Source organism: Salmo salar, unplaced genomic scaffold (assembly GCF_965601325.2).
Source record: "Salmo salar unplaced genomic scaffold, fSalSal1 ptg000322l, whole genome shotgun sequence".
NCBI lineage: Eukaryota > Metazoa > Chordata > Actinopteri > Salmoniformes > Salmonidae > Salmo > Salmo salar.
Genome location: NW_027675349.1, coordinates 542,282 through 557,362, shown reverse-complemented (window position 1 = coordinate 557,362; position 15,081 = coordinate 542,282). Strand labels below are relative to the sequence as shown.

At 44.5% G+C, this 15,081-nt stretch overlaps 1 long non-coding RNA gene across 1 annotated transcript; it reads right to left on the bottom strand.

Annotated features, from left to right (window-relative positions):
* Positions 1-218: 218 nt before the first annotated feature.
* LOC123739651 (uncharacterized) lies at positions 219-11,623 on the bottom strand. The gene is made up of 3 exons (XR_014391314.1): positions 11,542-11,623; positions 4,892-5,008; positions 219-4,584 (listed from the first exon to the last, which is right to left on the bottom strand). It is a non-coding gene; the product is annotated as an uncharacterized LOC123739651 (long non-coding RNA).
* Between the last annotated feature and the right edge of the window lie 3,458 nt (positions 11,624-15,081).

The following is a 15,081-nucleotide window of genomic DNA, read 5'->3' as shown; positions in this document are numbered from 1 at the left end:
GAGGAGGGGGGTATAGGGAAGGTAGGGGAGAGAGGGGGTATAGGGAAGGTAGGGGAGAGGAGGGGGGTGTAGGGGAGAGGAGGGGGGTATAGGGAAGGTAGGCGAGAGGAGGGGGTATAGGGAAGGTAGGGGAGAGGAGGGGGTATAGGGAAGGTAGGGGAGAGGAGGGGGTATAGGGAAGGCAGGGGAGAGGAGGGGGTATAGGGAAGGTAGGGGAGAGGAGGGGGTATAGGGAAGGTAGGGGAGAGGAGGGGGGTATAGGGAAGGTAGGGGAGAGGAGGGGGGACTTCCTCCATGTCAGGTAAGCAGCCTCCAAGTCTACCCTCACCAACTGACCAGACTGAGTGAGTTCTGAACATCCCTCTCTGTCCTCTGATGCTGCGTCCAAGTCTTCTTGGGTCTTTCTGGTGTCTCTGTCTTGACTCTTTAGTGAGTTTTTTCAGTTCTTTCCCAGGCTGCCTGAAAAACACAAAAAGATGGCAACTACATACGAGTTATAAACTATCAAAATTAAGAGAATCCCACACTCCATATATAAACTCCCAGTAATTTATTGGGTATTTACCAACGTTTCAGCATCACTGTGCCTTCTTCAGGGTGATGTCATCAATACTTGAACCAGCTTATGTAGACGGGCAGTGCAATTAGTGCAACCAATGACAATAGTGAGGGGTGTGTCATAATGATTAAATTAATTAGAATGAATTAACGAAACTGTTCAAAAAACAATAGTTTATGGCATATTAAATATTAAAAAATAGTAGGGTATAATATATATATCCGGCTCTCCATGTAATCTGATTCATTATGATCTAGGATCAGGTCCCTCCTCTCCATGTAATCTGATTCATTATGATCTAGGATCAGGTCCCCCCTCTCCATGTAATCTGATTCATTATGATATAGGATCAGGTCCCCCCTCTCCATGTAATCTGATTCATTATGATATAGGATCAGGTTCCCCCTCTCCATGTAATCTGATTCATTATGATCTAGGATCAGGTCCCCCCTCCTCTCCATGTAATCTGATTCATTATGATATAGGATCTGCTCAGACCCCAACCAAGGAGCATTAAAAGTCATGCTATAAATTCTCAGACAACCCAAAGATTCCTAGATGCCCTTCCAGACTCCCTCTGCCTACCCAAGGACGTCAGAGGACAAAAATCAGTTAACCACCTAACCGAGGAACTCAATTGAACCTTGCGCAATACCCTAGATGCAGTGACACCCCTAAAAACTAAAACCATTTGTCATAAGAAACTAGCTCCCTGGTATACAGAAAATACCCGAGCTCTGAAGCAAGCTTCCAGAAAATTGGAACGGAAATGGCGCCACACCAAACTGGAAGTCTTCCGACTAGCTTGGAAAGACAGTACCGTGCAGTATCGAAGAGCCCTCACTGCTGCTCCATCATCCTATTTTTCCAACTTAATTGAGGAAAATAAGGACAATCCGAAATGTCTTTTTGATACTGTCGCAAAGTTAACTAAAAAGCAGCATTCCCCAAGAGAGGATGGCTTTCACTTCAGCAGTAACAAATTCATGAACTTCTTTGAGGAAAAGATCATGATCATTAGAAAGCAAATTACGGACTCCTCTTTAAATCTGCGTATTCCTCCAAAGCTCCGTTGTCCTGAGTCTGCACAACTCTGCCAGGACCTAGGATCAAGGGAGACACTAAAGTGTTTTAGTACTATATCTCTTGACACAATGATGAAAATAATCATGGGCATCTAAACCTTCAAGCTGCATACTGGACCCTATTCCAACTAAACTACTGAAAGAGCTGCTTCCTGTGCTTGGCCCTCCTATGTTGAACATAATAAACGGCTCTCTATCCACCAGATGTGTACCAAACTCACTAAAAGTGGCAGTAATAAAGCCTATCTTGAAATAGCCAAACCTTGACCCAGAAAATATAAAAAACTATCGGCCTACATCGAATCTTCCATTCCACTCAAAAAATTATGAAAATGCTGTTGCGCAGCAACTCACTGCCTTCCTGAAGACAAACAATGTATACGAAACGCTTCAGTCTGGGTTTAGACTCCATCATAGCACTGAGACTGCACTTGTGAAGGTGGTAAATGACCTTTTAATGGCGTCAGACCGAGGCTCTGCATCAGTCCTCGTGCTCCTAGATCTTAGTGCTGCTTTTGATACCATCAATCACCACATTCTTTTGGAGAGATTGAAAACCCAAATTGGTCTACATGGACAAATTCTGGCCTGGTTTAGATCTTATCTGTCGGAAAGATATCAGTTTGTCTCTGTGAATGGTTTGTCCTCTGACAAATCAACTGTACATTTCGGTGTTCCTCAAGGTTCTGTTTTAGGACCACTATTGTTTTCACTATATATTTTACCTCTTGGGGATGTCATTCGAAAACATAATGTTAAATTTCACTGCTATGCGGATGACACACAGCTGTACATTTCAATGAAACTTGGTAAAGCCCCAAAATTGCCCTTGCTAGAAGCCTTTGTTTCAGACATAAGGAAGTGGATGGCTGCAAACTTTCTACTTTTAAACTCGGACCAAACAGAGATGCTTGTTCTAGGTCCCAAGAAACAAAGAGATCTTCTGTTGAATCTGACAATTAATCTGGATGGTTGTACAGTCGTCTCAAATAAAACTGTGAAGGACCTCGGCGTTACTCTGGACCCTGATCTCTCTTTTGAAGAACATATCAAGACTGTTTCAAGGACAGCTTTTTCCATCTCCGTAACATTACAAAAATCAGAAACTTTCTGTCCAAAAATGATGCTGAAAAATGTATCCATGCTTTTGTTACTTCTAGGTTGGACTACTGCAATGCTCTACTTTCCGGCTACCCAGATAAAGCACTAAATAAACTTCAGTTAGTGCTAAATACGGCTGCTAGAATCCTGACTAGAACCAAAAGATGTGATCATATTACTCCAGTGCTAGCCTCCCTACACTGGCTTCCTGTTAAGGCAAGGGCTGATTTCAAGGTTTTACTGCTAACCTACAAAGCATTAAATGGGCTTGCTCCTACCTATCTTTCCGATTTTGTCCTGACGTGCATACCTACACGTACGCTATGGTCACAAAACGCAGGCCTCCTAATTGTCCCTAGAATTTCTAAGCAAACAGCTGGAGGCAGGGCTTTCTCCTATAGAGCTCAATTTTTATGGAATGGTCTGCCTACCCATGTGAGAGACGCAGACTCAGTCTCAACCTTTAAGTCTTTACTGAAGACTCATCTTTTCAGTAGGTCCTATGATTAAGTGTAGTCTGGCCCAGGAGTGTGAAGGTGAACGGAAAGGCTCTGGAGCAACGAACCGTCCTTGCTGTCTCTGCCTGGCCAGTTCCCCTCTCTCCACTGGGATTCTCTGCCTCTAACCCTATTACAGGGGCTGAGTCACTGGCTTACTGGTGTTCTTCCATGCCGTCCCTAGGAGGGGTGCGTCACTTGAGTGGGTTGAGTCACTGACGTGGTCTTCCTGTCTGGGTTGTCTTGGGTTGTGCCGTGGCGGAGATCTTTGTGGGCTATACTCGGCCTTGTCTCAGGATGGTAAGTTGGTGGTTGGAGATATCCCTCTAGTGGTGTGGGGGCTGTGCTTTGGCAAAGTGGGTGGGGTTATATCCTGCCTGTTTTGCCCTATCCAGGGGTATCATCGGATGGGGCCACAGTGTCTTCTGATCCCTCCTGTCTCAGCCTCCAGTATTTATGCTGCAGTAGTTTATGTGTCGGGGGGCTAGGGTCAGTCTGTTACATCTGGAGTATTCTCTTGTCTTATCCGGTGTCCTGTGTGAATTTAAATATGCTCTCTCTAATTCTCTCTTTCTCTCTTTCTTTCTTTCTCTCGGAGGACCTGAGCCCTAGGACCATGCCTCAGGACTACCTGGCATGATGACTCCTTGCTGTCCCCAGTCCACCTGGCCGTGCTGCTGCTCCAGTTTCAACTGTTCTGCCTGTGGCTATGGAACCCTGACCTGTTCACCGGACATGCTACCTGTCCCAGATCTGCTGTTTTCAACTCTCTAGAGACAGCAGGAGCGGTAGAGATACTCTCAAAGATCGGCTATGAAAAAGCCAACTGACACTTACTCTTGAGTTGCTGACTTGTTGCACCCTCGACAACTACTATGATTATTATTATTTGACCATGCTGGTCATTTATGAACATTTGAACATCTTGGCCATGTTCTGTTATACTCTCCACCTGGCACAGCCAGAAGAGGACTTGCCACCCCTCATAGCCTGGTTCCTCTCTAGGTTTCTTCCTAGGTTTTGGCCTTTCTAGGGAGTTTTTCCTAGGGAGTTTTTCCTAGCCACCGTGCTTCTTTCACATGCATTGCTTGCTGTTTGGGGTTTTAGATTGGGTTTCTGTACAGCACTTTGAGATATCAGCTGATGTAAGAAGGGCTATATAAATACATTTGATTTGATTTCTCATTAACACATTAATGAATGATTGACAGATCAACTTGAGGTAAACAAAAACAAATGTACGTAACGACCACATACACTGAATATGGAGGCCAGGTCTGCTTGATGACTCGGGGGAGACTGACCACTGACAATATCTGACTCGGATCTCTCCTGTTGGTTTCTGTGGACAAAACACACACACACACACACACACACACACACACACAGACACAGACACAGACACAGACACACACACACACACACACACACACACACACACACACACACACACACACACACACAACACACACACACACAGGGAGGAAATGTTGTGTTTCTTTAACATTGTTTTAGGACTATGAAAATGGGAAAAAGGATTAGCCTATGGATTATGAAAACAACAAAAAGAAATGGGAAAATGGGAGAGGAGAAATGACTAGAGACAGTGTTGTTTAACTCACTGACCATGACACACGAGTTCTTCTCACCTTTGTTCAGTAGAAAAGTCTCCCTCTCTAAAGAATATAGGGGGTTCCATAGAGCAGTCACTCTTCATGGACACACAGCTGGGTACAGGGGAGGCTGGTCTCTTCCGCTTGATTAGACTTTTACACAACAGAGACAAACATTACATCTCTCATCTACTCTGAGCTCAGATGGGGAAACAAGAGTTTCATTCCAAAACGCTATATATCACTTTTCAGAAATGTTTGTTAATAAGCTTTTATTTCTTAAAGACATTTTGAAAGAGATTGGTGTGTTTTTTCACTATCTAATCATGGCATGGGGTTGTTCAATAACAGACATGTATTTGTTTAAAATCTATCACTTGATGGTTTCACATCAGAGAGACAAATAATCATGTTTTCTTGCTAAATGCTATATATCTGCCTTACTCTCAGAGAAATCAGTAGTACTGCTATGTTTTATACAGTAATAATATATATCTGCCTCACTCTCAGAGAAATCAGTAGTACTGCTAGGTTTTATACAGTCAAATGTGATCGACCGGCTCGATTCGGTCTTATGTAGCAAAATTCTAAATGGTGTTTTCACTTTGGATATATGCAGAGACTCAGGGCTAGAAATCGTATAGCATACACTACAGTTGAGGATCAATGGGCAAGTAATTCTGCTTTAATAAACGTTGATGAACTTGTAACCTCACTTTTGAGAAAATGGCCTTTGAATAATTGGTACCTACTGGAGAGCTCTTATTTGTCTACAGGGCTGTTACTTTGGCAGATAATGTCACCCATCTAAATATCTATTTTTTTATATAATTAACTAAATGTATGATGTTTTTGATTTATGTCAGTTTCATTGTTTGTTATGCAATAAATTGTTATTTTATGGTTGTAAGTGGTAAAATGAACTAGAACATTTTATTAATTGTGAACAGTTTTTCTTTTTTTTTTCAGCATTCACTCAATTCGCTGTCTACGAACAAAGATTTCGATGGATATCAAATCACCCAGCAGCCATTTAGAAACAACAAGTTGTCAAAAAATGTGTTATTTCTTAATAAAAAAAGGTATTCTTGGCTGTTTAAATCGGCCACATCTTGAAAAAGAGGACAGGGGCATGGGTTTTGTTTAGGTTGTATACCTTTTTCTGAAAACAAATATGGTTAACCATGACCAGAAAATGTTTAATGTTTGATGGCTATGTGCCAGCCATCCCTAGCACTGTAGGTCATAAAAACATGTACTGAGGAGAACAGTGAGCATTCTCACAAAGTAGCCGTAACCCTGTTAATAATAAGTTACCTGAGGTAAATCTACAATGTGAATGCAGGCAGGACTCATTGATACCAATAGCGATGCTGCCATTGTGATGCAGAACAATGGGCTGGGAATAGAACGTTCAGAAGGTGAGTTGGTGCCACGATGCTCAATAGAACTAATAGGAGATGGCAGGGTGAAAAATGACCTAAAATATGGCATGTTGTTTCGCGATTACTTCACAACTAGAGACATAAGTTAGTGTTATGAAACTGGGCTCCATGGCGGATGCAATTAAGTCGTTTTTATCAGAAAAAAAAACATTGTTAAAAATGGAATGTGTCCAGCCTACTTGAGGCACCACAAAAATAATATTCAAAAGTTCGGTCCTTGGACATAGAGGGGTTAAATACTAAAGTTACTGTCCATCTAGTAAACAGAGGAGACCCTGACAGAGGTATCCAGCATCCGTCAACGAGAGACGGAGAAGCCTCCACGGGATTTAACAGGTGGAAGAAACAACCGGGGAGCTCCATCGGTCCACAAGAAATACAGGCAGCCGGCAATTGTAAACCATTTTATTGCGTTTACAATTGCAACAAATAATCTGCTCAGACCCCAACCAAGGAGCATTAAAAGTCGTGCTATAAATTCCCAGACAACCCAAAGATTCCTTGATGCCCTTCCAGACTCCCTCTGCCTACCCAAGGACGTCAGAGGACAAAAATCAGTTAACCACCTAACCGAGGAACTCAATTTAACCTTGCGCAATACCCTAGATGCAGTTGCACCCCTAAAAATTAAAAACATCTGTCATAAGAAACTAGCTCCCTGGTATACAGAAAATACACGAGTTCTGAAGCAAGCTTCCAGAAAATTGGAACGGAAATGGCACCACACCAAACGGGAAGTCTTCCGACTAGCTTGGAAAGACAGTACCGTGCAGTATCGAAGAGCCCTCACTGCTGCTCGATCATCCTATTTTTCCAACTTAATTGAGGAAAATAAGAACAATCCGAAATTTCTTTTTGATACTGTCACAAAGCTAACTAAAAAGCAGCATTCGCAAATGGAGGATGGCCTTCACTTCAGCAGTAATAAATGTATGAACTTCTTTGAGGAAAAGATCATGATCATTAGAAGGCAAATTACGGACTCCTCTTTAAATCTGGGTATTCCTCCAAAGCTCCATTGTCCTGAGTCTGCACAACTCTGCCAGGACCTAGGATCAAGGGAGATACTAAAGTGTTTTAGTACTATATCTCTTGACACAATGATGAAAATAATCATGGCCTCCAAACCCTCAAGCTGCATACTGGATCCTATTCCAACTAAACTACTGAAAGAGCTGCTTCCTGTACTTGGCCCTCCTATGTTGAACATAATAAACGGCTCTATCCACCGGATGTGTACCAAGCTCACTAAAAGTCGCAGTAATAAAGCCTCTCTTGAAAAAGCCGAATCTTGACCCAGAAATTATAAAAAAACTATCGGCCTATATCGAATCTTCCATTCCTCTCAAAAATTTTAGAAAAAGCTGTTGCACAGCAACTCACTGCCTTCCTGAAGACAAACAATGTATACGAAACGCTTCAGTCTGGTTTTAGACCCCATCATAGCACTGAGACTGCACTTGTGAAGGTGGTAAATGACCTTTTAATGACGTCAGACCGAGGCTCTGCATCTGTCCTCGTGCTCCTAGATCTTAGTGTCGCTTTTGATACCATCGATCACCACATTCTTTTGGAGAGATTGGAAACCCAAATTGGTCTACATGGACAAGTTCTGGCCTGGTTTAGATCTTATCTGTCGGAAAGATATCAGTTTGTCTCTGTGAATGGTTTGTCCTCTGACAAATCAATTGTACATTTCGGTGTTCCTCAAGGTTCCGTTTTAGGACCACTATTGTTTTCACTATATATTTTACCTCTTGGGGATGTCATTCGAAAACATAATGTTAAATTTCACTGCTATGCGGATGACACACAGCTGTACATTTCAATGAAACATGGTGAAGCCCCAAAATTGCCCTCGCTAGAAGCCTGTGTTTCAGACATAAGGAAGTGGATGGCTGCAAACTTTCTACTTTTAAACTCGGACAAAACAGAGATGCTTGTTCTAGGTCCCAAGAAACAAAGAGATATTCTGTTCAATCTGACAATTAATCTGGATGGTTGTACAGTCGTCTCAAATAAAACTGTGAAGGACCTCGGCGTTACTCTGAACCCTGATCTCTCTTTTGAAGAACATATCAAGACTGTTTCAAGGACAGATTTTTTCCATCTACGTAACATTGCAAAAATCAGAAACTTTCTGTCCAAAAATGACGCAGAAAAATGAATCCATGCTTTTGTTACTTCTAGGCTGGACTACTGCAATGCTCTACTTTCCGGCTACCCGGGTAAAGCACTAAACAAATTTCAGTTAGTGCTAAATACGGCTGCTAGAATCCTGACTAGAACCAAAAAATGTGATCATATTACTCCAGTGCTAGCCTCCCTACACTGGCTTCCTGTTAAGGCAAGGGCTGATTTCAAGGTTTTACTGCTAACCTACAAAGCATTACATGGGCTTGCTCCTACCTATCTTTCTGATTTGGTCCTGCCGTACATACCTACACGTACGCTATGGTCACAAGACGCAGGCCTCCTAATTGTCCCTAGAATTTCTAAGCAAACGGCTGGAGGTAGGGCTTTCTCCTATAGTGCTCCATTTTTATGGAATGGTCTGCCTACCCATGTGAGAGACGCAGACTCAGTCTCAACCTTTAAGTCTTTACTGAAGACTTATCTCTTCAGTGGGTCTTATGATTATGTATAGTCTGGCCCAGGAGTGTGAAGGTGAACGGAAAGGTTGGAGCAACGAACCGCCCTTGCTGTCTCTGCCTTGCCGGTTCCCCTCTTTCCACTGGGATTCTCTGCCTCTAACCCTATTACAGGGGCTGAGTCACTGACTTACTTGTGTTCTTCCATGCCGTCCATGGGAGGGGTGCGTCAATTGAGTGGGTTGAGTCACTGACGTGATCTTCCTGTCTGGGTTGGCGCCCCCCCCTTGGGTTGTGCCATGGCGGAGATTTTTGTGGGCTATACTCGGCCTTGTCTTCGGACGGTAAGTTGGTGGTTGTAGAAATCCCTCTAGTGGTGTGGGGGCTGTGCTTTGGCAAAGTGGGTGGGTTTATATCCTGCCTGTTTTGCCCTGTCCGGGGGTATCATCGGATGGGGCCACAGTGTCTTCTGATCCCTCCTGTCTCAGCCTCCAGTATTTATGCTGCAGTAGTTTATGTGTCGGGGGGCTAGGGTCAGTCTGTTACATCTGGAGTATTCTCTTGTCTTATCCGGTGTCCTGTGTGAATTTAAATATGCTCTCTCTAATTCTCTCTTTCTCTCTTTCTTTCTTTCTCTCGGAGGACCTGAGCCCTAGGACCATGCCTCAGGACTACCTGGCATGATGACTCCTTGCTGTCCCCAGTCCACCTGGCCATGCTGCTGCTCCAGTTTCAACTGTTCTGCCTGCGGCTATGGAACCCTGACCTGTTCACCGGACGTGCTTGTTGCACCCTCGACAACTACTATGATTATTATTATTTGACCATGCTGGTCATTTATGAACATTTTAACATCTTGACCATGTTCTGTTATAATATCCACCCGGCACAGCCAGAAGAGGACTGGCCATCCCTCATAGCCTGGTTCCTCTCTAGGTTTCTTCCTAGGTTTTTGGCCTTTCTAGGGAGTTTTTCCTAGGGAGTTTTTCCTAGCCACCGTGCTTCTTTCACACTCATTGCTTGCTGTTTGGGGTTTTAGGCTGGGTTTCTGTACAGCACTTTGAGATTTCAGCTGATATACGAAGGGCTATATAAATACATTTGATTTGATTTGATTTGATGATGATGTAGTGGTAGCTAGGATAACTAGGATGCTGCTGGCAGAGTAGCTAGCTAGCTTACCTAGCTGTACCGACTAGCTAGGATAACTAGGATGCTGCTGGCAGAGTAGCTAGCTAGCTTACCTAGCTGTACCGACTAGCTAGGATAACTAGGATGCTGCTGGTAGAGTAGCTAGCTAGCTTACCTAGCTGTACCGACTAGCTAGGATAACTAGGATGCTGCTGGTAGAGTAGCTAGCTAGCTTACCTAGCTGTACCGACTAGCTAGGATAACTAGGATGCTGCTGGTAGAGTAGCTAGCTAGCTTACCGAGCTGTACCGACTAGCTAGGATAACTATGATGCTGTTGGTAGAGTAGCTAGCTTAACATTAATGTAGTGTTGTCTCTCTTGTTGTGATGTGTGTTTTTTCCTATATTTATATTTTATTAATTTATAATCCCAGCCCCCTGTCCCTGCAGGAGGCCTTTTGCATTTCGTTAGGCCGTCATTGTAAATAACAATATGTTCTTAACAGACTTGACTGGTTAAGGTTAAATAAATAAATACAAAAAATAGTAAAAAACTACCTAGCTGTACCGACTAGATTGGCTAGGTAGCAGGTTGTTCTGTACTTCGTCTCGAGGATGATGACGAATCCGGTGAACCACAAAATGAAACAAGGATAGCAAGTGAAAAGGATCTGGCTACACTCATACTGTCCCTGACCGTAAAGCTAAAAGCGAATTGAACAATAAACTTCAGCGTCTCAACACTGTAGCGAACTCCGTCGTTATTCCCCAAGATCACCTCAGCCCACTCTGCGTGTAGAGTGGAGCGCAACATCGCGTTGTTAAAAAAATAATCCTAAATTGGGCATGGCTATAAATTGGGCAATTGAAGGCATCTGGGGCATAATATATGTTAGATGAAAATTAACATTGTAGGTAACGTTGTAGCCAACCTTATTGACAAGGGACTTGATGCCTTCTATGCCAAATCTATTTAGAGTTGTTAAACGGGTGTGAAGAGTGTGTTGATATAACGGGAATATTGTCAAAATTCTTCTTGTAACAACGATCAGAATTGGTAAAGAAAATATGCATTCCATTATATTAGGCAATAATTAAGAGTAGGCAAAGTGGTCGTGTCATGTGAAAATTCTATCAAATGTGTTACATTGCAACGAGTACAGTCAGGGTGCCGTGGAGCCACTGCAGTACCTCCACAGACCCCGGATTGAGAACCCCTGATTTAGCAGATGCTCTTATCCAGAGTGATTTACAGTAAGTGCATTCATCTTAAGATAGCTAGCTGAGACAACCACATAATACAGTCAAAAATATAGGATACAAATATTCCATTCCAGCGAAACAATTGATATATAGCGTTTTGAAATAAATAAAATCTATTAATAAATAATCTGAGGACAGTAATATTGAAGGTAGCCAAGAGAAACCATGTCTGATTAAAAAACAAATGTGAACATTTTTATAAATAGCATTTTTTAAATAAACTCTTAATAATTCCAAAACAAAATTGTAATCTCACCTCTTAGCTTTGGTGTCATGTTCCCCACCCTCCTCTCTCTCCCAAGAGAGACTCATTTTAGAGCACTGACCCCTAAACAGATATCCAACATGTTGGTTGTGGTTAACACAGTTATTCTTGAATGTCAATTGTTATCATTTATTAATTATCTCTTATCAAACATTTACTAACAGACATATCGAAAGTCAGGTGATTTAATGCAATCACATGAATATGTAGTTGTGACATTTCATCTCCATGGTAACTGTCAATAATAATAATAAGTCACTGTTTGTTAAGGTAGTTATAGACAGTGCAGCAGCAACAACAACAATAATAATAATAATAATAAGTCATTGTTTGTTAAGGTAGTTATAGACAGTACAGCAACACAAGGCCATGTCTCACACGTATTTGTATTCACTAACAGTAGGCTATTTATTGTCTTTCAATCTGTTCTTTTTTAAACATATCTGAGAATATAGACAGAATGGCTAAAACGGACATGATTGATCTGAGGGTGTCACGGTTGTCGTCGGTGAAGGAGGACCAATACGCAGCAGGTACACGTGTATGCTCATCTTGACTTTTATTAACTACAAAAATGAACATACAAAATAACAAAACGAAACGAACGAACAACTACAAACAGTCTGGTAAAGCATACGGCTTACACACAGAACAATCACCCACAAAATACAAGACAAACACACCCAACTAATAAAGGACTTCCAATCAAAGGCAACACCAAACAGCTGCCTTCAATTGGAAGTCCAACCCCAATTAACTCAACATAGAACCAGACACACTAGACTAAACATAGAACTACCTAAACATAAACCAAAACCCGGAAATACTAAATCAAACACCCTTTTAACAAACACACCACCCTGAACCACATAAAACAAATACCCTCTGCCACGTCCTGACCAAACTATAATACTAATTAACCTTTATACAGGCCAGGACGTGACAGTACCCCCCCCTTAAAGGTGCTACCCCAGAAGCACCTTAACAAAAAATAACCCCAAGCAACACAAAAAAAAGTCCCCTTTTCTAAAGGGAGGGAAGGGAGGGTGGCTGCCGTCAACGACGGCACTGTGCGACACCCCCCCTCCCCAACCCACCTATTTCTGGAGGTGGCTCTGGTTCCGGACGTTCCAGGCTGTCGGCCACTCTGGCATCGCCGAGGGGCAGTCGGGCCAGTCTGGCATCGCCGGGGGACAGTCGGGCCAGTCTGGCAGTTCGGGACAGTCTGGGCAGTCTGGCAGTTCGGGACAGTCTGGGCAGTCTGGCAATTCGGGACAGTCTGCCAACTCGGGACAGTCTGGCCACTCGGGACAGTCTGGGCAGTCTGGCAATTCGGGACAGTCTGGCCACTCGGGACAGTCTGGCCACTCGGGCCACTCCGGCAGTTCAGGGCAGTCTGGCCACTCCGGCAGTTCAGGGCAGTCTGGCCACTCCGGCAGTTCAGGGCAGTCTGGCCACTCCGGCAGTTCAGGGCAGTCTGGCCACTCCGGCAGTTCAGGGCAGTCTGGCCACTCCGGCAGTTCAGCGCAGTCTGGCCACTCCGGCAGTTCAGCGCAGTCTGGCCACTCCGGCAGTTCAGCGCAGTCTGGCCACTCCGGCAGTTCAGCGCAGTCTGACCTGTCTGGCGACTGTTGACTGGCGGGCAGCTCTGGCGACTGTTGACTGGCGGGCAGCTCTGACGACTGTTGACTGGCGGGCAGCTCTGACGACTGTTGACTGGCGGGCAGCTCTGACGACTGTTGACTGGCGGGCAGCTCTGATGATGACTGTTGACTGGCGGGCAGCTCTGATGATGACTGTTGACTGGCGGGCAGCTCTGATGATGACTGTTGACTGGCGGGCAGCTCTGATGATGACTGTTGACTGGCGGGCAGCTCTGATGATGACTGTTGACTGGCGGGCAGCTCTGATGATGACTGTTGACTGGCGGGCAGCTCTGATGATGACTGTTGACTGGCGGGCTGACGCACTATAATCCTGGTGCGTGGTGCTGGTACCGGATATACCAGCTTATGAACACGCACCTCCAGGCTAGTGCGGGGAGCGGGAACAGGACGAGTCGGACTGGGTTGACGCACTTCCGGGTCCGCACGAGAGACAGGAGCTGGAAGCCCAGGGCTATGGAGGCGCACAGTCGGTCTAGATCTTACCTCCTGCACAACCCGCCTTGGCTGGATGGAACTAGTAGCCCTGTACGAGCGGGGTGCTCGTACAGGGCAGACTGGGCTGTGCAGGGGCCTGATGGTAGCCGTGCGTAGAGCGGGAGTTGGGTAGCCTGGTCCTCGGAGGCGTACCGGCGACCAGATGCGCTGCGCAGGCATCCTCCTACCAGGCTGGATGCCCGCTCTAGCACGGCACCTGCGAGGGGCTGGAATAACGCGCACCGGACTGTGCGTGCGTATGGGTGAGATAGTGCGCTCCTCAGCGAAACATAGCACTCTCCACCCCATACGCTCCTCCATATAACCACGGGTAGCTGGCTTCCGGCTCTTCTTACGCCTAGCCAAACTACCCGTGTGCCCCCCCAAAAAAAAATTCTTGGGGGTGCCTCTCGTGCTTCTCCATCAGCGCGTCCACTCTGGCCTCGTACCACCGCCTCTCTGCCTTGGCTGCCTCAATTTCCCACTGCGGGCGGCGATAATCCCCAGCCTGATGCCAGGGTCCGGCCCCGTCCAGAACTTCCTCCCAAGTCCACTTCTCCCGCCAGTCCAACTCGAACTCCGTCTGCTCCTTCCTCTGCTGCTTGGTCCTTTGGTGGTGGGTGATTCTGTCACGGCCGTCGTCGGTGAAGGAGGACCAATACGCAGCAGGTACGTGTATGCTCATCTTGATTTTTATTAACTACAAAAATGAACATACAAAAATCACAAAACAAAAAGAACGAACGAACAACTACAAACAGTCTGGCTAGCATAGGCTCAACACAGAACAATCACCCACAAATCACAAACACAAACACACCCTAATATATGGGACTCTCAATCAAAGGCAGATAGACAACACCTGCCTTCAACTGAGAGTCCCAACCCCAATTAACCAAACATAGACATACACTCACTAGACTCCACATAGAACTACCTAGACATAAACCAAAACCCGGAAATACTAAACCAAACACCCTTTTAACAAACACACCACCCCGAACCACATAAAACAAATACCCTCTGCCACGCCCTGACCAAACTACAAAACAATTAACTTTATATACTGGCCAGGACGTGACATACAGATTAATAGGCTACATTAGCCTAGATAGGCATAACGATTAATAGGCTACAGTAGCCTAGATAGGCATAAAGATGAATAGGCTACAGTAGCCTAGATAGGCATAACGATTAATAGGCTACAGTAGCCTAGATAGGCATAAAGATTAATAGGCTACATTAGCCTAGATAGGCATAAAGATTAATAGGCTACAGTAGCCTAGATAGGCATAACGATTAATAGGCTACAGTAGCCTAGATAGGCATAAAGATTAATAGGCTACATTAGCCTAGATAGGCATACAGATTAATAGGCTACATTAGCCTA